Source organism: Grammomys surdaster, unplaced genomic scaffold, assembly GCF_004785775.1.
Source record: "Grammomys surdaster isolate TR1022 unplaced genomic scaffold, NIH_TR_1.0 278, whole genome shotgun sequence".
Classification (NCBI taxonomy): domain Eukaryota; kingdom Metazoa; phylum Chordata; class Mammalia; order Rodentia; family Muridae; genus Grammomys; species Grammomys surdaster.
Window position 1 is genome coordinate 12,933,662 of NW_021604719.1, and position 15,087 is coordinate 12,948,748.

Sequence of the window (15,087 nt, forward strand, 5' to 3'; positions counted from 1 at the left end):
ACCCACAGCCCCACATACAAAACACATGTGAGCATTCACCCACAGCCTAGGACATCCGAGGGCTGGCCCTGGCTCTCTACTGGCATCTATTCAAGTCCACTTTTCTTCCTGGTTTCCAAAAAGAAAAGGAGTCCATCTTGACATTCATATTTTCTTTTTTAATTTTAATGTCACAATTTCCGTGTGTGTGTGTGTGTGTGTGTGTGTGTGTGTGTGTGTCTGTGTGTGTGTGTCTGTGTGTGTCTGTGTGTGTCTGTGTCTCTGTGTGTGTGTGTGTGTGTGTGTGTGTGTGTGTGTGTGTGAACAGAAGTGGCTCCAGAGTCCAGGCCATAAGGAAATAAGGAGAACTTGACCTGAGGGGACTAAGAAGAATTGGGACACAGCCCAGCCAATAATGTGAAGTAGAAGTGGCAACCCATCACCCAATAGTCCAATTTTCAAAACCATTTCAGAGATTGTTTCATTGTTGGCATCTAAAACAATGGGGCAAACACATCTGCCTCCAAGACCTGTGCAGACTGGCCCAGACCCCATGTGTCTAGCCCCAGAGCTCTCAAACCCTGTCTTTTTTGAGTGACTTCCTCTGACTAATCCTTACCTCAACCCTACTCAGAATTTTCCGGCCTCCTCTGCACTTGCAAATTGTACCAGATTTTCTATGTGCTTCCACTGAGCCATAACCAAGCCCTGAATTTATATTTCTAAGCTCCCCTTCTGTCCTCCAAACTTAACTCACATTGAAATGTCAACTCTTAGATCAAGCTATCCACACTGCTGAGATGGCAAAGCAGGCTTTGATTCTACTAACTAGAGCAGAGAGAGAAGCCGCCGTGGCTGCACCTCTCATTCATCATCCGTGATTCTGTGAAGGGAATTGGAGTGTAAAGATATGAAAGACTTCTGTAAAATGTGTCTTCTGTGGCAAATAGATTACTACTCAATCTTAGATAAGATTGAGACTGAACAGAAAATTTTAACGTGCCACCGATGCAAGAGCCACAAACACTACTGCAGTAAAGCACAGTAACCACCAGGTGGCAGCATTGTAACACTAACAGAACTCTGACCTTGCCACTGAGGTCTGTTTAATGAAAAATTATCTTGGTCCAATGTCAAATCAACCTACATGCTTCCTACATATCATCCCACATGATTCTTTATGCTTTATAACTACTGACACTTGAATTTATTGTCAATGCTGTTGAAGTTATTCACTCTGAAGTAACCCATCTCTGTTTAAAATGCTGTTACCGACAGTATTCAGAATACAAACTAAGAGTATTGAAATTGTCTAGGAAGTATTTTAATGAAGTAGCCTTACTTGTTATTAGCCTATTATAGGATCCCAGGGATTCTAGTCATGTCACTTTTGTAATGGAGATCCTAGACGAGATTTGTAGTCTAGAATCCCAACAGTACATACAGTACAACAGTTCAAAAGAGCCTACATGAAAGAGTCAGATCCCCTGGAACTAGAGTTACAGACAGCTGTGCGCTGCCATGTCCATGCTAGGAACTGAACCTGGGTCCTTAGGACGAAAAGCCAGTGCTCTAAACTGCTGGGTCACATGTCTAGTCCCCTATTGAGGAGGGGTCTCCAGTAACCCAGTCTGGCCTCAAATTCACGACGTAGCAGAGGATGGTCTTGAACTCCTGATTCTCGTGCCTCACTTCTCAAGTGCCGGGATTACATGTGCACCAGGGTTTCTAATCTATTTAATTCGCAGGAACCAAATACAGGGTTCTGAGCATGTTAGACAAGCACCCTACCAACAGAGCCATATCCTAAGCCCCTAATTCTTTATTTCTATGAGCATGCTGCATGAAGACTTAGGTATACTCTAGGAAAGCTGAGGGCTTCCCTGCAGGACTCTTCCAGCCCTCACCAGAACTGCCATTAATGCTCTAACTGACAGATTTTTCCCATCATGCACTACAAAACTATTCCAACCACCACCTGTTTCTATTCCAAAGCCCTTTCCACATCTTAGGAATTTGTTAGGAAGGTAGCTTCACTTCTTATTACCGTTGCTTCTTGCCTCTTCTGTTGCTGTAACAAATTATACTTTGCTAGTTTATTTAAAAAAACAAAACAGAAAAACATTTATTTCTTCACAGTTGTAGAGAGTAGGAAATTCTAAGATCAGGACAGCAGAGGTTTCCATGTCTGGGAAAGGCCATTCTCTGCTTCAAAGCCCTTTGCTACATCCTCACACAAGATAACTGCAAACAGTTCTTATTCTGTTGTTTTAGAAATGAAACTCAAACATGCTAAACATATGCTTTCATTGGGCTAGATTCCCACCTCAGCTTTGCTGTTTTATAACAAAGGGGCACTATAGTCATTGGTGATATTCTCATGATTTAATCTCTGTGCTGGCTGGTTTTATGTCAACTTGATACAAGCTAGAATTATCTAAAAAGAAGGAACCTCAGTTGAGAAAATACTTCCATAAAATCCAGCTATAAGCCATTTTCTTAATTAGTGATCAGTAGGGAAGGGCCCAGCCTATTGTGGGGGTATCACCCTGGGCTAATGGTCCTGGGTGCTATAAGAAAGCAGGCTGAGTAAGCCATAAGGAACAATCGAGTAAGCAGCTCCCTCACCGACCCTTGACCTTGAGTCCTGAAGGTCCATCAGGTCCTGTCTCCAGGTTCCAGCCCTGCTTGAGTTCCTGTCCTGACTTCCTTCCATGGTGAATAGCAATGTGAAAGTATAAGTCAAATAAACCCTTTCCTCCCCAACTTGCTTTTTGGTCATGGTGTTTCATCACAGCAATAGAAACCCTAAGACTATTTCCCCCCTTTTCTCTTGTTTATTTCTTGAGAAGGGGTCTCAGGCTTGCTCTGGGGCTTAGGCTGGTCTCAAAGCATGAGATCTCCACGCCATGGCCTCCTAAGCACTGGGAAACAATGAAGTGAGCCAAAGCTCTGGAGTTTTATAAATGAAAGCGCCCAACATTTCTATCCTGTGGGAGAGAGGCTGAGACACCTCCAGTCTTCAAATACGCAAGCTTGTCCCGGTGCAAAGACAACTGCCCTGTGTGTAGAAGAGGATATCGGTTCTTCTACAAATGAGGAAGATCAACAGACTCCTGCTTTTCTGTCAGATAGATTTGTGTTAATATTTGAATTTATTTCTTTATAAGAATGTATTTAACAGAGTTTTTGGTGTTAAAACTTAGAAGAGGTTCTGACGATGGCAGGTATTCATTGATTCCCTGTTCTTTCTTTTTTATATATATTTTTAAATTTATTCTTCTCCTATACAGTACATCCTGACCACAGTGTCCCCTCTCTCTGCTCACAGTGTCCCCTCTCTCCACTCCCCCCAGCCCCACCCACCCCCTCTCCCCCAGATTCACTCCTCTGTTTTCTTCAAAAAAGAAGGAGGAGGAGGAAGAGGAGGAGGAAGAGGAAGAGGAGGAGGAGGAGGCCTCCCAGGGATAAGGCTTGGCACAAACTCTCATATCAGGGCTGAGTGAGGCATCCAGTAGGAGGGAAAGAGTCCCAGGAGCAGGCCAACAAGTCAGAGACACCCCACTCCCACTTTTAGGAGTCTCACAAGAAGACCAAGATACATGGCCATCACATAAATGCAGAGGACCTGGTGCAGACCTGGGCAGGCTTCCTAGTTGTCATTTCAGTCTCTCTGAGGCCCTAATCTTGGTGTCCTGTCTGCCTTTCCACAACTAACTACAACTGTATGGCCCATGCATACAACACCAAACGTGCTCCACCCAACCAGGTAGCAAAGCGGCCCTTTCTCAACTAAAACCTGTCTTCCTCGCACTACTACATACTGATAGTATTTTTTGATTTGATCACATTCTGGCCTCAAAGGACTCACTGTTAGATCAGCAAAATGTTACCCCAGAACAAAAACATGACAAATGTCTACCTTCATAATCGATTCAAATATGTGTGTCTCAATCAAACTCCTTATTACTATGCTAACAACAAACCTTGGTTTAAGCAAATGTGACTCTATTTAGGCAATCGTACTAGCTCTGTTCATCTTCACTAGCAGGCAACGCCCACTTTCTATCTCCCCACATGAGTGTTCAAATGCAGAAAGTGTCAAATAGAATACTAGTCGCATGGTTGTGCCTTCCCTCATACAGCAGCAGAAAACAAACCTCCTGCTTTATAAAGTGTTTACCAGGCACTATGGCAATGCACTATGCTTTTTTTCTTTTCTTTAAATCTCTTCTATTTCAAGAGACTGGAACTTTTGCAGGACCTCACAGCCCAAGTCAATAATACACCTTGAGGCCACATAAGACTTAAGACTTCATCCTACTGTGCATTTGCCTATTTGCTTGAGATGCCTTTTAAGAGAGAACGATGTACCAACCAACCTCCCTTGCCTCGGGTTTCCCATGTAATCAACTTTTACAACCTAAGCTAATGCATAGCTGTAATGTTAAATTATGTACTCTCCCATATCCCTGGCCCAGATTTACGCGTGTGTGTTCTAACCACCATTTGCTAAATACAGAAAATCTAGAAGTCGAAGGTCATCTTAGAAGGTGAATATCCACTGAAAATGTTGAACTCAACATTTGGATATTGCTTGATTAAATCATAATGATATTTTAATATTTACTATTTGTTACCTGGGTTGGTTGGAGTCTGCGAATCAATCCCTTGGAAGACTCTGTTTACAATTTCTATAAAGTGTCTTTCATTCCCATCCCCCATGTGATATATTCTGGAATGCCCAATAAATACAGAGCAAAGCCCTTTCCTAGGAACAGACAGATAGGGACAGACAGACACATGGACAGATTCAGAAGACAGTCTTCAGCAAGGCGTAGATTCAGACTCATTCAACACAGAGACAGAGGACAGAAGACACGGGGAACCTGAAGTAGAGAATTCCAATCTGGGCTCACTCTTGGTTAAATGACTCCAAGGGGAAACGCTTTAAGGTTTTTTCCTTAATGTGGCACCGACCCGTTGTTGCTGACTCAGAGTTAATCGCCAACACATTTAACCCACACAAGTTTATCCTTCCCTTGAAGATCTGGAACACTTGTAATTTGTAAGATTTATTCCTTTGATATTCATGCTCTAACTGTCTCGGGTTTGCAGTTGCCATGCTCTGTGGTGGAGATCAGCAGTGTGAGGCAAGAAGGACAATGTTCCTTCACAGTGATTTAAAATCCCCTCACAGATAGCGCTCTCTCTATTGTAAAGAGGCTTTCTGAGCCCTGGGCATTTCATTCATCATCTTTAGCTTCTGCTGAGGAAAAAGGCTAGTTGTTCACCTCTCTTGAAAGATCAAATCCACTGTGTTCAAGACAAATTGCTTCCTTCTTAGGGGTTTAAAAAATTATTTACTTCTAAGTCCTAATGAAGATATATCGCTTCAAGGACCAGCAAAAAGCAGTCCCAGGTACAGCTTTTGAGTGAGCCCCAGGAAAGGTCACAGAGGTTGTAACATAAGCAGTTTCTGCTGCCTCAAATCATCCCTTAGAGCTGCCACACGCTCTGCAGGTCATTCTAGGCAGCGACTCTGGTGGGTGGCAGCAGGGTCACCTGTGGGAAGCCACTCAGATTTCTAACAACAGAACAATCAGGTTATTCCTCTTACAGGAGGATAATTCTACAATCTTTTCATAGTTCAGAGGCAAAATGGCGGCAGGGTGGCTTTTGACGACAGATGCTGCTGTTCTCCTTTCCTTGTGCCCTTGGAAGTTGAGAGGCTAAGGTGTCCCAGCAGACAATCAAGCAGACAATCAAGACAAGCCAGAGAAATCAAGGCTCAGAAGAACGAAAGCCACCCCATTAAGTCCAAGTGAAGATGGCCCTTTGAAGGGCAGCATTTAGCTCCTTCTTTTCTCCCTGAACCTCAGAGTGGTATTGCGTCTGTCAAGAGGTCTGTGCTGCATCTTGACGGAAGAGGGAAGAGAAAATGAAGCGCAGACACTTAGACACTTGCCCTCAGCGTGATAGCACAAGCAAGGAAGAGGTTCCCTCATTCTGATGGCTACATTGCAGTCTGTCCAAGATAAGACCTGGCTAAGATCCCTGACGCTGGCTAGAAGGTGATCAGAACAGATTCCCTGGCAAGTCCATTTGAATATGCAGCATATGGAGCTCAGCAGCACGCTCACAGACTCCTAACTATCATCAGGATACCCAGCCCTCACTCACCTGGCTCTGTGAAGCACGGACTCAAGCCCAGGCTTTCCAAACCTTGCTCTGTAGAACACTTTAGGAGAAATTAGAAGAGTGAGCTGAGCTAGAGGAAATCTACAGTCCCACCCAACTTAATCTGGAAAACTAAGTCTATCTGCTTACAGGGCTCACAGTTTGTAACACGTGCTCTGCCTCTGCTAGTTTTATACCTGTGAGTGGTTTTTCTGTTTGTTTGTTTGTTTGTTTGTTTGTTTGTGTGTTTGGAGGAGTTTTGTTTGCTTGGTTGGGCTTTTGTCTTGTTTTGGGTTTTGGTGAGAAAATGCTTAGAAGAGCCAAGAACTCAAGCAGATGCACAGCTTCTAGGGGCTGGGTGAGGAAAAGGGGGACCGCATATTGTTCCACCACCCTGAAGACACTGGTAAGAGCTGGCTCCCCACCAGTACCTAAGGAAAGCTCCAGATGAACATAGTAGCCCAGTATCGTCCCTCCTTTGAGCTGTGTGTCTTATAACAGTTATAGATGGTGTGTGACTTTGTCATTAATACATTTATCCTCCAGTTGGTTGACTCGGTGACCTACCATTTCCTATAGCTCAATTCCAGCCATTCTGTGGGGTTTTGTTCTGAATTGGTGAAATCCATTCGCTCCCACACAACTGAGTGGAGACCATATGATCACAGAGCATCGCTTCAGTCCCCCGCCTGTGACCAGTTCAGGTTGCCAATAGTAGACACTTGAATACAAAGTATGTACTTTTTAAAAGAAAATTGTGTCCTTTTAAGGAACGACTTGAGGTAACACTGTTCATCTTCCTTCTTGGGCTTGTTCAGCTGGTGATACAGGAATCTTAGCTGAAGTGTCCTTGAGACATCACACAAGCTAACTTCACCTTGAGGAAGCAACACCCAGACTCCTCAATGGAATGAAAAGCACTCAGACAGCGTTAAGTCATCTCTGCTCTTCTCCAGACCACACATCCATTCTGCATTCCACTCCAGGCTCAGTGTCTGTTTTCACCTTTGTCTCCCCTCTAGTCTCTCTATAGTGCCATATTTCTTCATGTTCTTCTCTCTAATCCAGAGATGCAAGACTCTCTACTGGGTTTCCCTAATGATCTCAATATGAAAACAGTTTTCAATGATCCTATATGATGTATTCTAACAGCATACCTCAGAACATGCATACACACCCAGAGACACACACACATACACAGCATTACCCAGACATCTATGAGCATGAAAATACCATCAATGTTATCACACACTATATATTTTTTACTTCTGTGTAGATGCACATGGAAATCGTTCATATTTTTTGTTAGGTTGGTTTTCAGAGTTGAGGATCAAACCCAAGGACTCATACACACCACACAAGTGTTCAGTCACTCAGTTCTACCCCATATATACCTCATAGCCTGCCTGTGGAAGCTCTGAACCAACCATATGCATGCTATTTAAACCCAGGATGAATTCTCCATCCAAAGATGTTGCTGACTTAACTTCCTAACTCACAGGAGCCATATCACCCCCTTTCCAAATCTTTCTACTGTGCTTCAGGCCTAGTATCCAATGCTCATCTTTGGCTTAGGTCCTAGACAACCCATGACTGCAACCCTGAACACCCCAGACTGCTCAACATCTGTGCACACTCCACGGAAAAGCAAGCTTCTGGGACCCCAACCTTGTATCAGCTTTGTCTTCCCCCATCTTGCCTTGGGATGCTCACACAGCTCCCAAGATGGCCCCCGTCTTACAGCCTCATCAGTCACCAGGAAGCTAAACTTCAAGCTTTCCTCCTGTAGCTTGCAGGTTGAATGTAGCGTCCCTGATCTGAATGAGACAGAGAGCCGAGGACACAGAGAGCTGAGGGCATGCTGCTCCTGCTGCTCCTGCTGCTGCTGCTCTGAACAGTTCCACTGGCAAGAGGGAATGACTACTACAGACTGTCCAGCATACCATCACAGACTCAAACCATCAGAGAAAACAACTGAGAGCCATCCATGCTGCAGAGGAAAGCCAGAGTCTGCCAATATAGCCTGCTAGGCAATGATAAGCCTACCAAAAGCTACCATTAAATGTGAATTTGGCCAAATGTGAAATACTTCATGAATTTTGCCAGATCCCATGATTGATTTTATATACATACACATACATATACACATATACATGTGTGTATAGGTATATATGTATCTTGTGTGTATATGTATGTATATATACATATATACATATATACACATATACATACATACACACAACACACACACATATATATGCATATGTATATATATATATATATACATATACATATATACATATATACATATATACATATATACATATATACATATATACATATATATATATACACATATATATAATTTCTGCCTAAACATTTCCCTTTTCTCTGAGAAACACCACAAAGAACAGCCATCAGTGGTGTTTTGGGTGGAACTCTGTCTAGAAATTCTAGCTTCATGCTGGAAAGATGGTTCAGCAGTTAAGAGCATTGACTGCTCTTTCAGAAGTCCTGAGTTCAGTTCCCAGCAACCACATGGTGGCTCAAAACCATTTGTAATGGGATTCGATGCATTCTTCTGGTGTTTGAAGACACCTATAGTGTACTCATACACATAGAATAAATAAAAAAAAAATTTAAAAAGAAGAGAAAAGAAAGGAAGAAATACTGGCTTCGATAGCTTCAGTGTTGCAAGTTCGAGTTTCAGTTTCCATTTAAGGTGTCATTTATGGCCTCCTCACCTACTGAAGTGTGATGATCTTTCTTCAGTAAAAGGCTCCTCTGTGGCCCTGCAAGACAGATGGGCCCCTTTCCTGATGATGTGCGTAATTTTCTTTCTGGTGCTACTTGTCACCACTATGTTAAATGCCTGACTTCCAGAATGTAGCTTATAAAAAGAGCAAAACCCCAAAAGCCTAAAAATCACCATCACAAAGGAAAAGAGTAGATCTGTAATGATAATTGTTGCAAGCTTAATTTTAACTACTGGAGGCCCCAGTCTCAAGGAAAGAGTCAATAAGGAAAACCTTTGGACTTTCAGTGTCTTACTTTGTAACAAACTATAAAACAAACAGAAAAAACTAAGTGCAGCTCCCTATGAATTTTCAAAGCTCCTTCCTAAGCAACCAGCACTTGAATCATAACCAGCACCTTGAACCCCACTGCCAGTACCCCCTCCCCCTCTCCTCACCCCTCAGCTGCTCTAACTGCCTTTCCCCAGCTCTCAGAAATTGAGCAGGTGTTCTTTGTTTCTTCCCCCCACCCCCATATATTGTCTGTGATCTCGATGTTTGGTTGGTGCTTTATCACGCCTCCCTTTCAACTTGAGAAGGGTCTACGCAAATGTTTCAGTGAAGAGCATTTGACCTGGAACCCAGTGCTAGAATGTCAAAGCTTTCATGAAAATGCATGAGAAAGCATGCAAAGGGCAAACAGTGAAGTTAGTGTTGGGCAGCTGTTTCGGGAGAGAAGGAAGCAGATAAGCACAGCTCTTTGGTGACGTTAATTAGCTCGGCTTGGTCATGCTGCAGTGTTTGCATGTATGAGAACATTACATTGTATTCCCTGAATATCATGATTCATTCATCTTTATCATCGAGTCAGCTATATTTAGAGTCACCTGGGAGACACACCTCTAGGTGTATCTGAGTGTGTGCCCAAAGAGGTTTTACTGAGGTGGGGAGTTGGGGGGGTACTCACCCTGAATGCGAATGGTATCATCTCATAAAGAGGGAAAAGAGAAGGTAAGCCAGTACCAGCATTGTCTCTGCTTCCTCGCAGTAGATACAATGCGAGCAGCTATTTCATGTTCCTACACCACGCATTCCCGCTTTACAGCCAAAGAGCCAAAATAAACTAGGAAGTCGCTTCCATTAGGTACTTTATTGTAGCAACAGAGAAGGCAACAGTATTTGTCAAAAATAAAACTTAAGGGGGTGGAAAGATGGTTCTGTGGTTCAGAGAATTCCTTAAGAATTCCTCTACAAGAGGACCTGGGTTCTGTTCCCAGCATCCAATAGTGCTCTGAGGTGTCTGCCAGAGAAGACCGTTCAGAGACAGGTTCATACTAAGAAAGTTTTTTTACTCAGCTAGTGACTACTCCGGTGTTTGAGACCTGAGTGCAGTCCTTTGCCTTTCTCAGGATGAGCTTTTAAGCACAAAAACCACATCCTGGGTTGACACATCTCCAATATGAAGAACAGATAGTGAGAAGAGGAAATACAGATGCCTAAAGCAAGGTTAGACTATTAGGGACTCTCCCAGAACTATGGACTTTGATGGATTAGGTCTTTGTTCTCATTTTGGAGGTGTTGTTGCCTATGTGGTGGGTTTCAAGGCCTAAATAGTACTTCCATCATGGACTCATTTGTGCTAAGGTTATAAAACTAATAAGATCTAGGGGCATGATCCAGTAGTATCTAACAAATGTCTGTAACTCTAATTCTAAAGGATCCAGTGCCCTTTTCTGGATACTGCATTATGTGGTACACAAATCTATATGACAGCAAAATACACAAAATAAAACAAATAAATAAAACTTAGGAGCTAGGGAGATGGCTCAGGCAATAAAACATGTGCTGTGCACGTGTGAAGGCCTGAGTTCAGATCCCCAGCATCGTGTAAAAGAAGGACACAGTGGCACACATCTGTAACCTCAGATTGGGGGCATAGAAATAGGTACCTCTCCAGAGCTCACTGGCCAGCCAATCTAACAAAATGAGTGAGCACAGGGTTCACTGAGAGACTCTGAATCAGGATATGCTGGAGAATGATAGAGGAGGAAGCCCCGTGTCACCTCTAGTCTTCACACACCTGCACATGGACCTACAGGTATGTGCACATATAAACACATACAAACCAACACCACCCACACATGAGCAAGTTAAAAACACCCTAAAATCATACAAAGGGAGTCAGTAAAGCTGTTTCAGACATGTCAGGACTGTTGGGAGTCTTCTTTCAAAAGAAAACCAGTTCGCCCTTCCTGCCAGTGAGTTGATTCCCACAGCCTTTGAGCTTCTCTCTGAAATACAGCCTTCTTATGCTGTCTCTCCAGCTGTGCCTCAGCAGCCTGTGAAGGGTCAGCTTCTTCCACGACTCTCTGCTGCTGTGTCCTAGGAGCCTGTGTTAAGTTTCGCCATAGCTCTCTGCTCATTGTTTGACACTTAACCCATTAATTCCTCGAATAAACAGGCATCTCCATCCAGCTTCTGCCACTTTACACCACTTGTTGTCAAGAATTCCTCTTTATGAGGTTTTCATATTCTCATTCCAGGCAAATGTCTGAGCTACTAAACTGTCATTACTAGCTAATTCCAATATTCAAGGTCCTAAAACTTATGGATGCTTCATAAAATTACAGCTACAAGCGTCTTTGTAGCAAATATGTCAGAAGAGTACCCAGTCAGCTCTCTCCCCCTCCCTGTTTTCCTCCCTCCATTTCCCTCTCCCATCTCTTCTCCCCTCCGTCTCTCTCTGTTCCTCTCTGTCTCCCTCTGTCTCTGTTTCTCTCTCTGTCTGTCTCTCTGTCTCTGTCTCTCACTCACACAGAGAGAGAGAGACAGAGGTGGGGGGACAAGATCTTTAGCTTCATCAAACAAGTCTTTTGAAGTACAATTTCATCAATTTTATAGGTATTGACATCAGAGGATCTGAAAGACAAGTCAGAAAACTTACATTTTCCCCTCTGTTCTTCTGCTTAATGAAATTAAAATTAATAAAACCTATTACACCTTCAAGTGTCCCAGCTTAAAATATTTGGTAGGAATGAGAGTGGAGGCTGGAGAATATTCACTAGAGAAGAAGGGAGTTATCAGCACATGAGCAGTGAATCTAGTGGACACTTGCATCATTGGGTACTGAGTGAGATACGCTGTAGGAACATAAAGTGGCCCCTCCCCCAATGGCCAAGGTCTTGTTGGCCACAAAGTTAGCCAGGTAGTACTGGGATCAATGAATGAATTTGAGGAACTTGTCTATGACTTCTGAGCTCAGATTTCAAGATGCTGTACAACTTGTGCTTGCTCACGCTCCTGGACTGATATTGGAGAAAGTTGCAAGAGACTATAGATGCCCCAGGGTGAAAACCCTGATGATGGATACCCAGGGAAGAACAGTGATGGAGCTTCCTCAGTGAGAGCCCAACTGTAGGAGCCGCAATCAGTAGTATAAGCCACCAAGCCTGATGGGTGCTTGTAACACAGGAAAGAGAAAAATGGGTTCTGCTCCTGTTTCATTAAATGCAAAAACTCTGTAAGAAAGATGCCCCAAATAGCTGGGCCTTTCTTTGAAGTGTCTATTTTTAAACTTGTATGATGTCGATCTGAGTCATTGGGCCCGTTTATTCCTAATCAGTACATATCTGCCATTGCTTCCTGTCCTCTCTCTCCTCCGCCCCCTCTCACTTATTTATTTTGCCCGTGTAGCCTCTGTGTTCAAAGTAGACAGAATCTGAATTAAAATTCTCCAGGCTACCATTCTTTTCCTCAAACACAATTCCATCTGTGAGGTAAAGTCTCATGCTGAGTCAGCATCCATGCTCCTTTTCAGTGAGGTCCTGTGCAACACAGGAGGCATGGGAACATCTACCCATCAATCCAACGCTCCAAGTGCCAAAAGCTGATCCTAAAACTTCCTTAGGTTTCTAAGCCTAGAAAGTTTCTGTCATTATGCCAAGCACCAGAGGAACTCCTGGGTAGACATCTGCCCAGAACTGTCCAGGATAACCATACTGAAAGCAGAGAGCATGTCAGCCATGTGCAAGCCAGGATCGCCTGCTGTTCCCCGGCTGGTTTTACATCTGAAGACCCTTCTCCTTAGGAAGCTTCATAAAAAAGGACCGGGGAAGTTCCCAAGTATCTTTGGGTTCCTGAAGGTTACACATGCCCTCAACACTCTATGAGCCATTAGGAACTTTTGTATTGTCATCCTGGCTAAGATTACCTGTGTTCTGGTTACTCTTTCCAAGACAAGCTTTCCACAGAAACACCTCCCTTAGAGCCTTCTGAAATGACTGTCTTGTAGAACAGCTAACAGAGGAGCCTCCAAAACTCACATTGGAAGTACTGTGATTGGAGTCCATTGGCGTCACCGACCCCTTGATCTGCTGGGCTGACAGGAGAAGCGTGGTTTCTGCCATGTTCTTACTAAAGATGGGTCCCAGACCTAATCAGTAAGAAATATCAGGAAGCCCAGTTGAGGCTTTATACAAATTAATATCTAGTATGATTCAAAAGACCTATGTCTACTGAAGGACAATAAAGTGACTTCAAATTATTACAGTTTAGAGAGCAAGACTACACACACTTACTTTTACATTACTTTTTTTTCCCTTAGGTAGGAATTCAGACCAGACACACTCATGGGATAGTAGATATTTAATAATGTCTATAAGTTATGTAATGATATTATTGTATCAGAGCTGCTTTTTATTCTAATTGATTTGTCATGAACAAGTGAAGCATTATTACTTGAGGAGTCTGGATGAAAAATGAGACGTCTGTTCTTTCTAAGTCTGCAATGACTTAAGTCTTAAAAAGGCGATGTTAAGCTGGCTATGAGGGTGCACACCTTTAATCCAGCACCCAGCATTCAGAAGGCAGAGGCAGGTGGATCTCTGGGCTTAAGGCCAGCCTGGTCTACAAAGTGAGTTCCGGGACAGCCAGAGCTAGGTTAGGTAAGTGAACCAAGTCCACCTGCCATGCTGTGGCCCATAGCTGACCACTGCCCTGATTCGCTATGCTTCAGCATGGCTCTGCTGTCTTCCCATTTAATGCTAGGGTCTTTGTTTTGATCATGTTAAATATCAAAGTGCTGTTGATCACAATTCACTTTGTTCTCACAATGTAAAATACCCTGTTTTAATTTCATGAAGCAAAACAAGGGAGGCACAGGGAGAAATCAGACAGAACCAACTTCTGAAGAGAGCCCTTAATCTTAAAATCAGTTAAGGCAGAAGCACCTAGAATGCTTGTTTTAAAAATGCCGATGCCCAGGTCACACACTAAACCTGTAGAAAGAATATGAAAACAGTGTTTGTATAATCTCTTTGCTCAGTCCCTAGAAATTTGAAAGGCACCTATTGAGGAAATGACTGGGCTAGAGATCAGTATTCTTCAGCCACTAGATGGTGCCAGGACTTCAAAGATGGGACTCTCCTGGTACTTTATTTTGTTACATCAGCCCTTCCCAGTTCCCCAACTTTTAGAAATATCTACTCTACTTCAACTTAGCAGCCCCCCTTGTATTTATCATGGTAGTAATACACAGGTGTTTCCCAAGAGGGTCTCAGGGAAGAGGCTGCTTCAGCCCCTTCCTTTCCCTTCACGTAGAGTGTATGTGTTGAGGAGAAAAGCCACTACAAGTGGTGCCCTTTACCAGTTATGAGCAGCAGGGTAAGAATCTCACAATGTTTGTATTTAATCATGTATATTTTCTATTTCTGCTTTCCCCCTGAGACCCCAATTTTTTCATTAATCAATTTATTTATCCACTTTACATCCTGATCACAGACACCCCCCCCTTTCCCAGTCCCTCCTCACATAGCCCCTCTCCCACCACCCTTCCCCTTCTCCTCTGAGAAGGGGGAGGTCCTCCCTGGGTATCAACCCACCCTGGCACCTCAAGTCACTGCAGGACCAAGCACATCCTCTCCCACTGAGGCCAGAAAAGGCAGACCAGTTAGAGGAACAGGATCCACAGTAGGCCACAGAGTTGGTGTAAGCCTCATGCCCAGTTCTTACGGGAACTACATAAAGACCAAGCTGCGCATCTGCTACCTATGTATGGAGGGCCATGGTCAGCCCTTGGATGCTCTTTGGTTGGTGATTCAGTCTTGGGAAGCAGCCAAGCGTCCAGGTTCGTTGACTCTGTTGGTCTTCTTGTAGAATCCCTATCCCCTCGAGGTTCCTCATTTCTTCTCTCAAC